Source organism: Thamnophis elegans, chromosome 3 (genome assembly GCF_009769535.1).
Source record: "Thamnophis elegans isolate rThaEle1 chromosome 3, rThaEle1.pri, whole genome shotgun sequence".
Lineage (NCBI taxonomy): Eukaryota > Metazoa > Chordata > Lepidosauria > Squamata > Colubridae > Thamnophis > Thamnophis elegans.
The window spans coordinates 63,914,871-63,934,768 of NC_045543.1; the positions used below are offsets into that span (position 1 = coordinate 63,914,871).

The 19,898-nt window shown below is 38.5% G+C and overlaps 1 protein-coding gene across 2 annotated transcripts in view; it reads left to right on the forward strand.

The window, feature by feature from the left end:
• The first annotated feature begins 582 nt into the window (after positions 1–582).
• MOB3B (MOB kinase activator 3B) overlaps positions 583–19,898 on the forward strand; it is a 91,450-nt gene continuing 72,134 nt past the window's right edge. For both annotated transcript variants that reach the window (XM_032213463.1, XM_032213462.1), the window contains exon 1: positions 583–971. The gene's annotated coding sequence lies outside the window, so the exon portion shown is untranslated. The remainder of the gene's footprint in view (positions 972–19,898) is intronic.

Sequence of the window (19,898 nt, forward strand, 5' to 3'; positions counted from 1 at the left end):
CTCTCTAGGCTGTGTTTTGAATCCAGGTTTGGTTGAGTTCTCAGATGCCATGTGGTAAGTGAGTAAAGGCTGATCATGCCTTAATCCCATTACCTTGGAGCTGAAGGGGAGAACTCTTTATTATGTAAAGGGACTGGCTTGGGCATCTTAATGGCCTATTGCCAAAGGGGGATGGGCAGGAAGCTGCAGGGAGCTACTCTGTCTTTAAAACATGTTTCTTCCTTTTTCACATCAAGGGAAATATTCTGCTTTTTCAATATTTCCTAGGATATTTCATTTTTCTGGGAGAGGGCAGGGTGATAACTTCCAATAAATGAATAAAGTATCATCATCATCATCAATTACAAAAATACTCTTGTTCTTTCGAGCTTTCCTCTCACACTACTACTGGGCCATTGCATAAGACTTCACCTTTTGCTTTTGCAAACATTTCCCGCCGTTCTCCACGGGTTCTGCTCCTTCTAACCAATAATCTCTTTCCTTCGCTGAAATTGAAGAGGAAAACTTTAGCGACGCTCCCTTCGGTCGGCTTGGCCCTTGCCAGGGGAGAGTGCAGTACTCAGCCGCGTCCGCCAGGGGAAACCTCGTCAACTCCTTTCGGTATCGAACGGCGCTCAACCGCGCGAGTCCCGCCGGAGTGCAAGGACGTTTGTTGATGTCGCGGCGGCGTTTCGCTGCGGGAATCCCCGTCTCTTTCTTATTTTTTTGGTCGCCGTGAAGTGCATTGTGCGACGCGGGTTAAGTGACCAACTTACCCATTGCAACAAACTCCCCAATTTTTTTGTTCGACTGGAGTTTTGATTTGGCTGGGGTTTGGGGTACCCCCCCCCCTTTCTCTCCTTGGAATTCCCTCTTTGGAGTTGATTTACTTGTGGTTGCAAACTACCGTCTCGGTTTCCGTCCAACATCCCTGCGCTGTGGAAGGAAGGACCAGAAAGAAGCCGCCGCTTATCCTATCGGGTTGAACGAAGGTAAAATCCCAAGGAATGTCTCCTGCTCAGGCTGATTCTCTCTAATAGCAGTCCCTTCTGTCTGGGATCGCTTCAGGTTCCTCTCGGAAATGGACCGGGGGGGATGGGGAGGGGAGGTGTGTGTTTTGTGTATGTGTCTTTGCGTGCGTGTGTGATGATCTCGTCGAGGAAGCGGAGAAGGAGGGGAAAACTGCGCATCTTGAATTATGCAATATTGCGCCGTGAAAGTTTGGCTCCCCCACCGCTTTTCCTCGTCCTTCGCAAGGCTAATTTCAGGCGGCTCTTCGGAAGCTCGGCGGGACAGTCTTGCTCCTAAATTAGATTGAATTTGGATCGTCCCGGGCACATATTTTACTCGGAAGTCAGGCACCGGTTGCAATAGAAATGACACCCCCACCCCCCACCCCGAAAGGGTTGAGAAAGGATCGTGCTGTGGCTGGTTCTTTTTATGGGAATACCTTTAACCTTATTAGAGATAGTCCGCGACTTGCATCGGTTCGTTTAATGACCGTTCAAAGTTACAGCTGCATGAAAAATGACTTATGACCCCTTTTCACACTTTCCAACATAGTGGCATCCCCATGGTCACATGATCAATCAAAATTCAGATACTTGGCCACAGACCCATATTTATGATGATGGTTGCAGTGTCCCAGGGTCATGGGATCCCCTTTTGTTACTTTTTGACAAGTATAGTTTTTTTATTGGAAAGCTGGATTTACTTAAGAACTGTGTTACTAACTTAACTGCAGTGATTCACTTAACTGTGGCAAGAAGAGTCATAAAATGGGGCAAAGCTCACTTCACTGTCTCACTTAACAGAAATTTTGGGCTCAAAATGCCTTCAATAGTTGTGGGAGCTTCATCATTGGAAACGTTCAAGAAGAGATTGGATTGCCATTTGTTAGAAATGGTGTAGGATCTCCTGCTTCAGGGTGTGTGTGTGTGTGTGTGTGTGTGTGTGTGTGTGTTGGACTAGATGACTTACAAGGTTCCTTCCAACTCTGTTAATTTGTTGTTAAATTGTGGTCCTAAGTCTGTACCGGTTTTTCCCAGAGTCTTTTAGCAACTGGGGCTGCTGATCCCTTTCTTCCCCTTCTCCTTCCCCTTCTTCTTACACTTCTAATTCCTCCTCCTTCCAATGACTGTAAAGAGCCTTTTGAATTAAGGGGAGGGGGAAGAGATTGTTGCTGGAGTCATGTGTTTAGCTGCTGCCTCCGCTCAGTATAGAAGGCCTTTTATAAATAACAAGATTAATTGCCTGGGAGACAGAAATTGCAACAGATTCAACACTTTTTTTGAAGGGGGGGACATACACAGTAAAGGGATGTTGTAGCATTTGTGGGAGGATTAATGCCAAGGAGATTCTTATTTCAATTCAGGGGAAGTTGAGTGTCCCAATTACATTCCACACATCCAAATAGCCATGCCATTCTGGGAAAAGCAGGCTTAAAATAAATCACAATAAATCTTAACTAAAGTCACTCTCAGGTAAAATGCCAGTGGCTTTCCAGTTTATTTATTTTTTAAAGTAGAAGTGGATTGAAATCATTTCTTCTGGATCTTCTGTCAAGCATCTCAACACCTCCCTTTTTCTTCTGGATTTTGCTTTTTAAGCTTTTAAAGTTTTTTTTTCTTCCATTGGGATGAACAGCTTTTTTTTTTCAACCAACCTTCTCACAAAAAATTGGAAGTTTGACTTTATTTATTTATTTTGTGTAGCACAAGAGCAGCAAGTGGGCTATTGTTTAAAACCCACATAGCCAGAGTTGAAAAGGACACAGTGGGAACAGTTCTGATCAAACCTTTGAGAACTCAGTTTGAAGAGAAGGACATTTGTTAAGAGAGAAGGCGTAGAAGGTAACAAAAGAAAAAAGAAAACTCTATTTAGAAATCCTAGATTATCACATTCTGCTTCCAACTCTTTCTATTTTATACTATTCTGTTCTGTAACTTGCCTCTGTATATTTGCTTCTGTTAAGGGAGCTTGATTTTACTGCCTTTAGGGAATCCCAGACTGGTTCTTCAGGATCTGCTGTTTTAAATGCCCTTGATTTTTATCTCTGAAAGGAGGTGAAACCCAAAATAAAAAATGTCAACAAGGCCTCCTTTTCTGAAAAGTATGTGGATTTGGGGGGGGGGGGAAGAGAGGCGCGGAGCTGGAAGATTACTGATTCAAGGCAAAATAATGATGATGAAACAGTGGCTGTCCTCAGTATTATTTAGCAGCCTTTTCCTAATTCATCTCCCCTCTTCCTAGACAGAAGGTGGGAATTTCACAACAGAACCTCCTTCTTAGCTGTTGTAATTGTGCTACTGAGGGAAAAGAGGCCCACTGCCAAAGCTTTGGGATTGGTGACCTGTTTCTCACCTTTCAAGCAATGCTTGTTAAAAATGGAAAGGATGTAGTAGGGCTACATAAATGGAAGCTAAAGACTGAATCAGTAAAAAGCCTGACCTGGTTCAAGTCAGTAAATTTGGAGAAATGCAGCATTTGGAGAACTGCTGCCAACTTTTGACTAAGGGAACCAAGTCAAGGGACTGGAATCCTTATTGGGCCTACTTTATAAGCTACTTTGCAACAATCAGTTAAAATATTTAAATATGAAAATGTGGAATTCTGTAACAGAGAATTCACAAGAACCTTGCTTATTAGTCTATGGTATAATTATGATTTTTCTGAGAAAATCTCAGATCGGATCGGTGGTGGGTTCCTACTGGTTCGGACTGGTTCGAACGAACCGGTAGTGGTTTGGTGGCCTGGGTCGCTGGAACAGGCAGCAACCCAGGCCTGCCATGCCCACAAACAGGTTTTCCCGGCGGCGCCATAGGCAGTGCCATCTTGTTTTTTGCTTCTGTGCATGCGCAGAGCAATTTTTATTGTACTGAGCATGCATGCACAGTGCACATCAAGCGCGGGCGGCACAGCCATGACCAAACTGGGTGTAGCGACTGCAGGAACCCACCCCTGGATTGGATGTTTGTAAGAAACTCTTATAAAATCTTTGAAAACAGTCCTTGCTGCTGGACTATGCTATTCCAAATTCTCTCCCTCCTTTAGCTTTACATAAAATAAACTAGGATTAGTGTAAGATTTTTAAGACAGAAAAGTGAATCTTTATATACAATGGCAATTCAGACCAGTCTTTGATTCATGTGGTGTAATCTGACAATATTGCTCAAGTGATCAAGAACAACTAAATCTACCTGTGTTGAGTATATAATCTTCTCAATTAAAGTGTTTAAAAACTGGGCTGGGTAGAGGAACCACACATACAGTGCCTAGTTGCTACTTGACAGAACTACTAGAAGTGCACAGGTAAACATAATCTTCCAGATGAGAAAATATGCTTGTTACACATTTTCTTTTAATAAGATCTCTCTTCATCCCTCTTATTAACCTCTTATTGTTTAGGTAAGATTATTAATATACTTTGATATAGTTTTCAAACAGCTGTTTGCAAAATAAAGTAAGTAAGATAATTATCTGAATAAAGAACATTTAATTTTAAAAACCCTGATGCATGTAATGAAAAAAGAGGTTCATGGCCTTTTAATTCCTATTGTCAGAATTCCAGGTGGCTTAATCATATTCAGCACCATTTGTTTCTCATTCAGTGCTCATTTTTAACTTCTGTTACCCACTTTCTGATGTCATGCTCATACCTTTTGCATTGAGGAAATTCTAGATACGCAGATGGAGCAGCTATGATTTGTAGGTTACTGGCACTTATGGAATTCTGCAAATTTTGAATTTTATTATATTGTAAATGTGTTTCTTTTTCATAGATGGACAATGTAAATAAATGCAGAGAATTTAGACCCCGAACCTTAGTTCCAACTGGATTTGACTTTCACCAAACCCATAAAATTTTTAACCTATACCACTATACCCAGCCCTGAACTAAATTTACTGTGATTGGTTTTGATCATCTTTTAACTATCCAACCTCATACCATTCAAGTAGGTAGCAAACCTAACTTTGTTTAGCTGGCTTTATTACCAGACATGTTTGATGAACTGTGTTTGGCATAGTGGATCTTAAATTACTTACCGTATGTCTGCTAGTAATGGTTTGGGCATTTTTTGTCATTCTTCTTCCTCTGCATGATGAAATGTGCTCAGAGGGTTCCAAACTCTTCAAGTAATTTTCAGAAACCAAAAAACTTTTTCTACTGATACTTAGTTGTTTTGTAAATGTATAGATATAAGTAGATTCAAACCTATATGTTTAATTCTTGAGATTTTTTTAATTCTAAAAATAGCTGTGGTTTTTCTTTTTTGCTTTCTCTTTTTTATCACCTGGATATAGTTAATATTGCTCAGCTTTACCTTCTTGAATCATCGATGATTAATAACACTGATTAATAACCTGATGACATCTGAGATAATACTCACACTAGTAGAGCTTTTATTCATTTAGTTATTTTTTTCTCCTTATCATACACTTTTCTTCTAAAGATTTTGATTAAGAAATAATTATTCTGCCAACAAATAATTAAAAGAAACTACAAGGGTTCTTACCTTGGATTGATTAATTTGTTTTTAGTTCCAAAACAATTGGTATCAGCTTTACCGACAGTAATCAGATATGATATGGACAATCAGTAAATCTTCCTTTTCCACATCATGTGCTGTCAATAAATTCTGTACAGCTACTCCTTGCAAAACTGAGGATACCTTCCTTTAAAATCCTCGAATGTGGATGATAGATAACTAATAATCTTGGAATGTTATAGGGAAAAAAATTACAATATAGTACAACTTTAATAAAATCTAATGTTTTCATAGCCTATAATGAAGTGTTTTTAAAAAATAAAGAAACAATAACCAATACCAAATAAACAGTAATATAGACGTAATAGTACAGAATAATTTATTGAAGATTGTGAGTGGCTGGCTATGTCTATTTATAATAGAAATTGTCTGAGCAAGAACAAGATTGCACCATGCAGCTACTCTCCCTCTTTTGTGAAAATTATTATGCTAGTACACATTACCTTCTAGATTCTTATTGACCTTGCAAATACTCAGATTTTGCAAGTTACACAAGGCAAATCAATATACAGGAAATATCCTGCAGATACTCAAATTTGCTTATGGTAAATTAGCCAATGGGGAAGGTTTATTTTACTTTTCTGTAACTTGGATGCAGGCAATAAACTTTCCTTAGTGTACATAATGACATGTATTCTTTGTTTAGAATACACAAGGATAGATTGGCTAACTGGAGTTAAACTAGGGATCTGTGTAAAAACCATTCTGTTTTGGGTGGTCTTAGTTTGGGCAAGCATGCATGAGGTGTGTTTTGGATGTTTTGATCTAGGTATACAGACCAAAATGTGGCTCTTCCAGCTAGCATTGCTGTCAGGTTTTTTTTTTAAGGTGCTGTGATGGAGTTTTGGATCAAAGCTGAAGGCATTTAAGGAGCACATGGAATATCACTGATGTTGGGATAGTAAACAATGAGCTACAGAAGAAAGAAATTGCTGCAAAATGTCAGTAAACTCATTCCTGGACATTTTAAGCAATAAATTGTAGGGAATACATGTTTTTATTTTGCACCTATTAATGTTTTAGATTGATTACTCAGGTGACAACTTATTAACATAATAATACAGGAATGAATGTTATATACTGTGATTTATTCTGCTAGTTGTTAGTATATTATTGTAGTGTCCTGGGGTCACGTGACTCCCTTTTACAACCTTCTGACAAGCAAAGTCAATGGGGAAACCAGATTCACTTAACAACCATGTTACTAATTTAACAACTGCAATGATTCACTTAACAAATGTGGCAAGAAAAGCCGTAAAATGGAGCAAAACTCAACACATTTATCACTTAGCAACATAAAGTTTGGGCTCCGTTATGGTCGTACATTCAGGACTACATGTATGTGATTGCTTCCATGGCCTAGATCTCACCAGGATTTACTGCACACTGTTTCACTTCAGGCAGTGTTTTCTTTCCGTTGACAGCACTGTGGCCTACCCGAGGCTGCTCTGGGTAGCACGAGGCCTTCATTCTTGAAGCAGCATCAAAGTATGCTCTTCAATAGTCTCTGCACCCTCCAAAAACTACTCAAAAGGACACCCCATTCTTGTTTGATTTGTGGAGGCTCCAGAGACGGCCCAAGAGCATGGTCATCTTGTGCAAATTCCACACACCACGCAAGAGAGGGTCCAGAGGTCTTTTACAAGAAGAGTACTCAACTCCTCTGCTCGTAATAGTGTAGTAAATGTGTGGAACACTCTACTTGATCCTGTTGTTAGTTCCTCTAACCCCCATACTTTTTACCTTAAGCTGTCTACCGTGGACCTTACGCATTTCTTAAGAGGTTCCTAAGGGGGCGTGCATAAGTGCACCAGCGTGCCTACTGTCCCTGTCCTACTGTCCCATTTATATGTATTCTTTTTATGTACTTATGGCTATGTTTTGCTTATTTATATCCATTTATTTGTGCCATTTTTTTCATGTGTTTTGATACTTGTTTCCTTGTACTTGTTGACAAATAAATAAATAAAATAAATAAAGAATACGCCATGCAAGAATCTTGCATAGCTTCTGAAATCCCCCACCCAAATCATGCAAGAATGGGGTATGATTTTGAAAATAGTATCTCAATTTTTTTTACACTGGGAATGCTTAAGTTTCCATTTAGTCATTACCCATTTATACTATCCAACTATGGCAGCACCATGTTATTAGTGTCAAGGATCCAGTTTTTTAGAAGTGGTTGAAGCATCACTGTTGGTATGATGGCCCAAAGGAATTAGACACGATGCATGCTATCATGTACATGATGGCTTTGCAGTACCAGCCATTCAGAATAGTAGATTCTGATCCCATTCCATCGGTTTAGTCCTGAATAATTAGATCTGATACATCATCTTCAGAAGGTGTTGGTCCCCTTCCTGTATCACCAATGCAAGGAGAAAATAACAGGACATCCCCCTCAAATGTTTCATGCAATCAAGTAATTAAAATTACTTTAATACAAGTAGCCTTTGACTTTATAACAGTTTATTTAATGATGTTCGAAGTCACAACAGCACTGAAAAAAGTGACTTATGACTGTTTTTCACACAACCATTTTAGCATCTCCATGGTCACATGATCAAGATTTAGATGCTGGCAACTGACTCATGTTTATGATGGTTCCAATGTCCCAGGGTTAGGTAATCACCTTTTGTGATCTAAGAAGCAAAATCAATGGGGAAGCCAGATTCACTTAACAACCGTATTACTAACTTAACAACTGCAATGATTCACTGCACAACTGAGGAAAGAAAGGTCGTAAATGAGGCAAAACTGTCTTGCTTAGCCACAGAAATTTTGGGCTCAATTGTAGTTGTAAATTGATGACTACTTGCACAATTATGTCTGTAATAATTATGGCTGTGTCTAAACGAAGGTTTTTAAAGAATGAATGAAACCGTGATCACACAGAAGTCCCATTGTTCAGTCTTTCCTTTTTGTTGCTAAAGAACCAATTTAAAGGCTGAGAGTTGACACATTTCATCCATCCAGTGTTTGGAATATGTATATACATTATACATGAATTTCCAGAAATATGCAATAATTTTTTTAGCAGCAATCCATGCATAGGAATGCCAAAATTCTTCATAAATTCTATTTTTGGTATATATTTTTTAAAATACAGTAACATCTTGAAATCACATACTTCTTTCCAAGTGCCTCATTCATATACTAAGAATAAGCAATATTACAAATTCAGCCAAAAAAATGATGAAAATGCATTCAAATTCATTACAACTAAAATATAAGATAACTAACACTATTTAAAACTCATTTTTTTGATAAATCTCACTTTAAGAATAACAAATATTTAACTTTTTTTTTACAACATAAGCCCATTGATTTTGGAAAATATGAAACTTCTAATTCTCTGTTCCATCCAGATTGATTTTAGGAAAGTTTATAAATTATCAGGAAAAATAAATTGCTAGCTTAGCTGCTTGAATATTTTTTTCCTTGCACAAAGAAAATTTTAGGGGTTTCTGAAGTAGCCATCAGGTCCAAGCACAAAACATAGTAAATGTTTTACCAGAATACATTGCCTTTTTTTTACAAGTCAAATTTCTTTCTATAGCTTTTCAAGAGTTTTACAACTATTAACAATTACTTGATCAAAGGTAACACTCCTATTCAGGGGTGGGCTGCTGGGGGTTCGCAGGGGTTCGGGAGAATCTCTAGCTAACATTCTGTGCTGTTCAGAGAACCCCTAAATCGGGTAGGTTCTGGCTTCTTCTACTGTTAATTCACTCAGGGACGCGCTTCATGTGAGCGTGCATGTGCAATAGGTAAAAAAAGGCTGCGCATGCACAGAAAAAAAAATCAAGATGGTGGTGCCTATGGCATGGCCGGCCGAGTTACTACCTACTCGGCTGAACTGGTTCAAACAGGTAGGAACCCATCTCTGCCCCAAATCCCACTCCTGGCTGGCCCCACCCACCCTGCCCCTCTCAGGAGTCACCACTCAGCCCATTTTGGATGCAAGTAAGTGCAGGGCACGCATGGAGGCTCGAAGAGGGCAAAAAACGGGTCTACCGTAAGTTTGGGAAGGCTGGAAATGGGCCCATTTCCAGCCTCCAGACGACCTCTGGAGCCTGGGGAGGCTGTTTTCTCCCCTCTGGAGCAATGTTCCCTCTAATTTTTTTTCAGTGTGAGCAGAAAAGTATAGTGTTTGAGCGGCATATTTTCATGCCTGAGCACCTGAATTTTTTTCACAGATGTCACCTAAGACAACAACGAAATCAGTATTATTTGAAACTCAAAGTTATGTTTATTCAAGGTACTCACTTAATTAAAAGTGTTATATAATATCAGTATCACTTAACAACGGTTCTGCTTAGCAACCAAAATGTTGGCTCAGAAACTCTGGCATTGAAGCATGCAAGTCTTAAAACTGTCATGGGGGCCAGTTATCCCTCCCCCTTCCTCCTCCGCCGTGCTTTTGAGGAGCCATTTGGCCGCGGAAGCTAGTAGGAAGGCAGCGGAGGGGGCGGGAGGAGGAAAAAAGGCCTCATGGCTTCTCAAAAGCACGGCGGAGGTGGAGATGGCAGCAGGGGTAACCCAGAGCCCAGCTGAGGTGCTCCGAGCGGAGGGGGAGGCACCGCCGCCACTGCCATGGGCGGGGGCGCCTGTGGGAGCTTTGGAGGCTTCACCTCGGCTGCAGTGCTGGGCAGCAAATATGTTGGTGCTGTTGGAGGAGGAGGAGGCGGCAGCAGATATTCCCCTCAGCTTCCAGAGCCTGTGACACAAACCACTGCGCGCAGTTAGAAACGGCTGCGTGGTGTTTTCTTGCGACGTGCGCGGCCGCGCAGCCGCGCACCTTAGAGGGAACAGTGCTCTGGACCCCAGCCAGGGCAAAAATGCCCCCTCCCCCCCCCCGCCATGGTGCAGAAGGCCAACTAGGCCACGCCTACCATGACCACACCCAGCCAGCAACTGGGCAGAGAATGCCTTCCTATTTGCAATTATAACAGTGGTGAAAAAAATAAATTCCTACATTTATGACCTTTGCAGGTCTATAAAGCCAAGAAAGCTGAAGTAAGCACAGTTGCTGTTTAACTTAGCTACTCTTCTATTTAACAATTGAGTTGTTGGTTCCAGTTGTGATTGCTACTGTAAATATATTGCACAAATGTGTTTGAATGGTTTCAAAGCTGCAAATATAGTAGAATTTTTTACTACATTTACAACCAAGATTTGCCAAGAGTTTTGAACTGCCAAATGATTTAAACTCTACCTTTTAATTAAAATTCTCAGCCATTACCACATGGTCCAATTGTAAACTAAAAATATTTTAATCAGTTATGGTATGTAAATTGTATGTTTTATATCTGGTTGCTTTAAATAAAAAAAATCAGCGCCACCTATTATCAAAAATTGCATGTATTCTTTTTCATTATTTCTTTTCCACAACACCTCTCCCCATTGTTACTGCAACATTTACAGTATGTATTCCTGATTAAGTATTCCTGATTTAGGGAGGATTCTTATAAGTATAAATTGGCCTAGTTTGCACTAAACCGTAATATAGTTTATTGGTTTTGGCTTAATGTACTCCGTGGATCTGATCTTTGTGACTTGTAAATACTAACTAGTGGCCTAATATGTCAACCTGACTATTGTGAATAAACAAACAAACCATGATTTAAATAAATAGCAGTTTATCACAACTTGTAAACACAATTTTAGTAAGTTTAAATTACAAATTTAGTAGGAGACAGCAAACACCGTATGAAACAAACATACCTATAACCCAAGGTCAAATCACATTTCTGTTAATTATATATTGATTATCTTACAAAATAAATTGACAGTATTTAAGACAATGAGAAACATGTTTATTCAAGTGTATCTAATTAATACAAAGCTAAGAGCTTGTCTGTCAGAGGGTTTTAGTTGCCTTTGTCATGGAAAAAATAGAAATGAATAGTCCTCGTTTACCAACTACTGGTTCAGTGGCCATTCAAAGTTATAGTGTTATATTTATGTAACACTTTTATATAACACCATTATTAAAGGAGACTTGCCACTGGTCCTCAAATTTACAGCCAATGTAATGTCATGTAATTCAGATTTGGCTGCTTGGCAACCGACACACATTGACGATGGTCACAGCATCCTGTGATCATGTGATAGTTATTTATGAGTTTCACAACCAGCAAAGTCAATGAGAAAACTGGCGTTGTGTGATGTCATGCTAAACGGTTGAGGTGATTTGCTTAACAACCGCAGACAGAACAGAGAAACTGATGTAAGTCAGGCATGGCATTGTGATTTTTTTCACATTACAACTGGGTCATTTAGCAATGGAGTTGCTGGTCCCAATTTCAGTTGGTAAGTGAGGACTACTGTTCTAGCAAAAGTCTACAATTTCTTTTTAAATTGCTTTTATGTGTGAGTTGTTCACCTTGGTTATTTCCCCAAAACTTTCAAGACTATATACTGGTTTTCAGTCAACTCCTGTCTATACATGCAGCTATAAAACTTGTACTTGTTGCAGAAATGTCAGATAATAAATTAAATAAATATCTTGGTCATGTTAAACTCTGCAGGCACTGCTGGGTCACAAAAACCTTAATCTTCATAACGAAAGATGAATGTCGTTAAAAAAATACATTATCAGAAAGGAAATGATTTTTGTTTTTAATGTGTTCATGGCAACATTCACCACCTATCATGATTTTGTATCCCCAGGCACGTTGAACTGGTGTGCTCAGTTTCTTTCAAACTTAGTACACTGTTTTACAGACATTAATTCCAGGGGAATTTTTCACAAATCACACATCGGTATAAAGTGTTTTAGCAAGGCATATTTGCGAAAATGGATATTGTGATTTCTAAACCAAGTTTTATAGCATGTTTTTAGGTGCTGATGTTCTTGTGATGGTATATCAACAAGCTACTCTTAAATCTCAGAGTAGCTTATGAATCCTGTGTGACCAAGCATTTTCACAATTCCCTGGATAAACATCTTCAAATCTATGACAGTTGTGCAAAAAGGAGAAAGTGCAGTTCCAGTGTATATTTGTTTTATGGTTAAATTCATTAAGGACTCTTAAAAGCTCTTTCAATGTAAAAGTTCAGCATACGTGTTTAAGGATAAAATGGCATTAATAATAAATTACACTGGCTTTTCAATAGACCAACTCATAATTGTTCTTCATAAATATGAAGTTGGCAAACATACAGTGGCTGCAGCAAAATGCATGGCTAATTGAAACTGCTACTGTTCTGAATGGTGTAGGTCAGTTCCAACATTAGTGTTTATTATGTCCATTGATATCCTGAGCGAAGGGATAGAAAATATTGCCTGTTGGAAAATAGGTGAAGAGTTAGTGCCATTATTGTAGTTGGTTGAGAAAACTGCAGAAAAGTGTTGTACAGGTAGAACTTGACTTACTACCTCATGTGGGACTGGAATTTCCATTACTAAGTGAGGTCGTTGTTAAGTGAGACATCCAATTTTATGATCTTTTTTTTGCCATGGTGGTTATGTCAATCATCCTAATTCATTATGTGAATTACATGTTCGTTATGTGAATCCAGTTTGTCCGATGGGCTATGTTGGAAGCCAGCTGGGAAGGTCACAAATGGGGAATCACGTGATCCTGGAGGATGCTGCAAATTCATGCTGGTTGCCAAGTACCTGAATTTTGATCATATGATTGTTGGGATGCTGCAGTTGTTGTAAGTGTGAGAAACAGTTGCAAGTCCCTTTTTTCATTGCTGTCACAACTTTGAACAGTTGCTAAATGAATAGTTGTGAATCGAGGAATATTTGTAGCATATTAATCAGCTGTTTTGTTTCTAACAGCGGCCAGCTTTGCCAGCTTTTAAGATTTCTATACAAGTAGTCCTCGACTACCATTGAGGAAATGACTGACAGTTCATTTAGTGTCCATTCAAAGTTACAACGGCACTGAAAAATGTTACTTATGACCATTTTTCACAGTTACGACCTTTCTAGCCTCTCCACGATCCAAATTCAGATGCTTGGCAATTGGTTCATTCTTACGACCATTGCTGTGTCCCAAGATCATGTGGTCACCTTTTGTGACCTTCTGAGAAGCTAAGTCAATGGGGGAAGCCAGATTCACTTAACAATCAGGTTACTGACTTATCAACTACAGTGATTCACTTAACAATTGTGGCAAGAAAGGTCGTAAAATGGGGCAAAACTCACTTAACAAATGTCTCAGCAACAGAAATTTTGGGTTCAATTATGGTTGTAAGTTGAGGATTATCTGTACTTAAACAGGATATGAAAGCAGATGCTTTGCCTTTTTGCATACACTTCTTCCTTTTATATTTCAATATATTGCCAACAATTTTATTTAAATTTAATAATTAGGTTAATTAGGTAGACTATATAATTAGATTGACTTGTTCACGAATCAGATGCCCTCTATATCTTCTCGAACAATAAACACAGATAGTTATTATTTTGGACTGAGGAAGAAGGATGTTATAGATCAGTTCCCACATCTGGAGGATATCACATTGAGAAAGATTACAATTCTAAATCTCTTTGGGGTTTAGGGTACTACTTTTCTCACTCCCTGAGTAATATTGTTACTGAATGTACCTGTTAAAAAGGACTCCACTGGAGGTTCTCTCTGATAATTGCTGGACATATTAAAAGAATTAACATGAATTTCAATAAAATAGGAGAAGAATAGAGGGTAGGATGTATTGCTGCATTAGAGCAGAATTTTGTGGAAGGATATTTTCACTATCTGATTAATGAGAGGAGTGTTCAGATGATTGAGGAAGGGATGTTAGTAGCTGAATGAATTCAGTTGTCTTCCAATAAGCTTCCAATATGCTTAAAATACAGTGTGACAACTAAATCTAGAACCTGATGGAATGATTTTGCAGCCATAATTCTCCTGTCCTTTGACAAATCTTTGGTTGACTGGATTCATTTATGAGCAGAAAAATGAGTGATATGTTGGTTTCTATTGCTGTGCTCCTGTATTTTATCTGAGGCAAAGGAAATGTCCAAGTTTAGTAAAGTTAGAATGCTGTAGATATGTGTTTTGTTCCTTCAATTAAAAACTGGTACAGTGTACTAGGTAGCAATATCAATTAGGTAGTTCTTTTTCAAATTTTTTGTTAACCATGAAAAGCACCAACAGTTGTGGCAGTTCTTAAGCAGTATAAAGATAAAGGTTCCCCTTGCACATATGTGCTAGTCGTTCCCGACTCTAGGAGGCGGTGCTCATCTCCGTTTCAAAGCCGAAGAGCCAGCGCTGTCTGAAGACGTCTCCGTAGTCATGTGGCCGGCATGACTAAACACCAAAGGCGCAGGGAACACTGTTACCTTCCCACCAAAGGTGGTCCCTATTTTTCTACTTGCATTTTTATGTGCTTTCGAACAGTTAGGTTGTCAGAAGCTGGGACAAGTAATGGAAGCTCACTCCGTTACGTGGTACTAGGGATTTGAACCGCCGAACTGCCGACCTTTCTGATCAACAAGCTCATTATTTTTTCTTTATATACACTGAGAACATAGGCACCAAAGACCAAATTTTGTGTGTTCAATCACACTTGGCAAATAAAGAATTCTATTCTATTCTAAATGGAGTTTGAAAGTAACGATTTAGTCTATTTGTGCTGAATTCTGGTTTTAAAGAAAGCAATGTTTCTGTAATAGAGCTATTGATTTTTTAAGATAATATTTTTAAAGCATGATTTCAAAAATTATTTCTAAAATAAAATTGAAATCAGTGGTCACTTCCCCTAACATAAGCAGGTATTATTTACATTAAGTTATAAAATGAAAATAAGATAAAGAGGAAATTATTCTGTAACTTAAGTTATTATCTAAACCTTAACTTACTACCTAAATTAAAATGCCAAATAACATCATTATTATTAAAAGGATAACTTTTATTGCTATGCTACAACAATTATGTATAATATGCAAATTTTATTTTATTTTCAACTGGTATAATCTATTAATGTCTCAATTATTTTCTTGGCCAAGTTGTATTAAATTTGGTTTATAGATGAATTTCTGAATGTCTTATCATCTATAAATCTGCAAGATAACTTATGAACATACATAATAACCTTAATATTCATTTAATAATAATATTCATAACATTAATTTTATAATAATATTTATAAAATATTAACTTAATAATTATAACATATTAATTTAATATTGATGTTTATAACATTAAATCAATATAGATTTTTATAAATATTGATCTAATATTAATATTTGTTAAATATAATTTAATTAATATTTACTCCCTTCTCAGATACTTTATATATATAAAGCACACTTAAAAGTTACCTTAGAGCTTGTTAAGAAGATGGGTTATGAACAGCATGCATCCTTTAATTTCTGAATGGATTATTTCCCAGGAACAACTACAGTATTGCTTCACAGTTAGGAAATTGTTCATTCTTTGAAAATATCTCTTCACTTTTAGAGTTAGCAAATAAGATGTCACGTTGTGACACTTTCTTGGTCCCTTGTGCACCTTAGTTGCATTCAAGCATGCTTCTAGGTTCTTCATTTGCTCGTAAAGGGCATTCTTTAGGTTTTCGAAACATGTTGAGTTCCAGGCATGGTCGGAAGGGGCATTTGAAAGAAGGCAAGAAATCTGTTGGAGGAGCTCATAGATTATAACTGCATTGTCTCTATTACTGACTTCAAGAACTTCCAGAGGAAATCCGAAGTCTGTCAGTTCATATATGCATTGCAGCGGTATTTCTTCATTTGTTCTGCAGAGATGAGGTAGGTTATTCTGGATCAGTTGCTTCCACTGAGCATGAAAGATAGAGCATCTGAAGACCAAGAATTGACCTGGTTTTGCTAAGAGAACTAGCACAAGGCACACTTTTAAGATATAGTTATGAGTGACGGTGATCATGATGATAGTGGAGACTTGTGTTTCTTGAAGTCTCTTTAAATACATTTTGGAGTCGTATATTATCTGTCTTCCTCGTTAATTTATTAATCATAGTTTCTTCCGGGTTCGAAATGCCTTTAGGGCATATTACTTTGTGTTCCTCTTAACTGAGGACTAGCTGAGATTTGGAATGGTTTTCTCCCCACCCTGCCAGTCTTCTACATTCTTAAATAAATTTGGGTCACAATATTTACCATGGAAAATGCATTGGGACAGTACTTCCCAAATCTAGGTAAATTACGCCAAATTGGGCAAAAATGTTTTTTTGGGGTGGGGGTGGGGGTAGATGAATCTATTACTCGTCACAACAGGGACGTTTAACTTCAAGAATGCCGTGAGTACTAAACTCCATTAAAAATATCCCAAAATATTCTTATTAAGTTGAAAATTGATGAAATTTATCAATGATAATTTGTTGAAATGAAATAAATATCATTCAATTATATTATTTTGATTATACAGGTGATCCTCAAATTACTGCCATTCAAAATTACAGTGGTGCTGAAGGAAAGGACTTACTACTACCTACATCAAAGTTAAATAAGACTTTTCAATAAGCATCTTTGCGAATGAAGGGAAAAGATTGGGAAGCATTGCATTAGGAGAATCAAGGACTTGGGGAAAGCATTACGTCCTGTATGGGAATCTGTGGATAATAGAATCAGAGATAATAGGTATGTCAGGCGTGGAAGCCATCTTTTGCAATGGGCGTTCAGACCTGCCACATTTACTGCTGTGGAAAATTGGGAGGGGGGAATATATGGAGTGGGCTAGATATAGCCAAAATAACATTCCTTTCTTAGAGAGTCATGGACATCTTGCCTTGCACCTGGATTGGTGTGACTGGGAGGCATCTCCAGTTGGGATGGTGCCTGATTGGATCATGTGATGGACATGTGGGTGCTGGGACAGGGACTTTCTGGGTGGGGAAAACCTGGGAACTTTCAGATTTGGATTTTCCCAGATGTGCCAATATGAGATCTCTAATAAAATGGAACTTTGAGGAACCTCAAGCTTGGAGTCTTCTTTCATTGGGGATGTTAATTGGATCCCTGACAAAGTATATTTAAGGCCAAAACTATGGAGATCAATGGAATGAGGGTGGGGGGAAGGGGAAAAAGAATTGACATATTTATGTTAAGTATGTCCATATGAATGTTTATAAGAATGTGTTTAGAGAGTAACAGCCAGTGGTGGTGCAATGGTTAGAATGCAGTATTGCAGGCTAACTCTGCCAACTGCCAGCAGTTCGATCCTGACCGGCTCAAAGTTGATTCAGTCTTCCATCCTTCCAAGGTCAGTAAAATGGAAGGCCCAGATTGTTGGGGACGACATGCTGACACTGTAAACCATTTAGAATTTGGAACAAATAAATGGTGGGGCGGGGAGGAATAATAATTTTTGAAGGAATTGATCTATGAGTAATCTTCCTCTTAATTTTGTAGATTAAATTCCTTTTAAATCCATTTAATTAAAGATCATTTGCTGAATTAAGTTCCGCCACCAATCATTTTTTTTGTATTTTATAGAGTACAAAAAAGAGTTCAGAACTACAAAAGATAAATAATAAAACAGTCAAGCTAATTGAGAAACAAAAAAAAGAAAGAAACCCATTTGAAAAAATAGCAAAAAAATGAAAAAGTGTCAGATATTAAGGCTGATTGATTATGTGCCATCAAGGCATTTTTGACTCCTAATGATCTATCCCTAAGCTGTTCTTTCAAGTCTCCCAGTAGCATACACATTGCCACAGTAACAAGTATCTACCTTGCTGTTGGTCATTTTCTTTTTTTTTCCTTCCCCCTTTCCCAGCATAAGAGCCTTTTTGAGAGAGCTGAATCTTCACAGAATGTGCCTGAATAGGATAATTTGAACCTGCAGTGAGAACTTTCTAAATGATTTTTTGATGGTTCATTGATTTATTTTCTTGCTGACCATGGTATTTGCAGGAGTCTTCTCCAACACCAAGTACTAAGTCTATATACATATACATATACATATACATATACATATACATATAGATATAGATATACATATACATATACATATACATATACATATACATATACATATACATACATACATACATACATACATACATACATACATGCAATCATAAAATGCAAAATCACTTGACACCACCAAGTTATAATGGCAGTTTGCTGTGGTCATTAAGTGAATCATAGTCATTAAATTTAATGTCATGTGTTCACGATTTGCAAAATCCTGCAATTTCTCCATTGACTTTGCTTGTTGGAAGCCAGTTGTGAAGGTCACAAATGGTGATCATGTGACCATGGGATGTGGCCAACATTGTAAATGTGCACCGGTTGCCAAGGTGCCAAATCGTGATCACATGCCTCGGGGGATACTGCAACTCTGAGGACCAGTCGTTAAGTCTCAGTATTTAACACTGTTGAATGAATGCTTGGTGAGCAAGGACCATCTGTATAGCAGTTGGCACCAGGATTGCTGTTGCAAAATCATGTAATCATAAAATCCAGTGCTTCATAACGGTATTGCTTAACGATAACAATCAAGAAGTCCCAGTTGCCTTCATAAACCTAAGATGCGTAAGTTATTAAGTGGGAAGTTCCAGGTAAAGCATACAGGGGTTCCATGGGGCTCTGGGATAGATCATGGGAAGGATTCAATCTGGGTCGGTCACCAGGATCAGAGGTTTTATCTTCTGAGTTTTTGGGCTCATGTGGAGCCTATCCTCACAGAACCTTTCTGTGTGCTTTGGGCTGTTCTGTGTATGGTATTTATATGGTGGCTGTTGTGTGTGGAGGGGATTTTAGATGTAGATTGGGATGTTGATGTTTGACTGGTGTTGATGACTGATGGCTAGATCATGGGAAGCCCAGTTACAGGCTACAGATGAGTTGAAGGACACAGTGCATGTGAGCAAAGAAAGGCTGGGGATGAGGGAGACTTACCAAGCAACAAGGTCAATGGAGAAGTTGGCAGGGAAAATCAATTTGTTATTTTCCTTGCCAACTTCTCCATTGACTTTGTGTGTAGGAAGCTAACAAGGAAGGTTGCAAATGGTGTTTGGTTTGGTTGTAAGGATCAGCTGGTTGCCAAGTGCCAGAATTTTATTCATGTAATCACAACAGCAATGCAACTGCTGGAACTTTGGAGACTGGTTCTACATTCCTTCGTTCAGTGCTGTTGTAACTTCAAATGAATGAATGATGTTAAGTGAGAAAAGGTGATGGTAGGTGTGTAAAAACATATCTAAAGGAGCAAAAACAATGCCCTGCTGAATCAGACCCCTGGTCCATAGAGTACAGCAGTGTCTTCTCACAGTGGCCAGCCAGGGAACCCCACTAAGTGTCCCAGCCGATGGCCTTCAGAGCAGTGGTGAAATTCATTTTTTTTTACTACTGGTTCTGTGGGTGCGACTTGGTGGACGTGGCAGGGGAAGGATACTGCAAAATCCCCATTCCCTCCCCGCTCC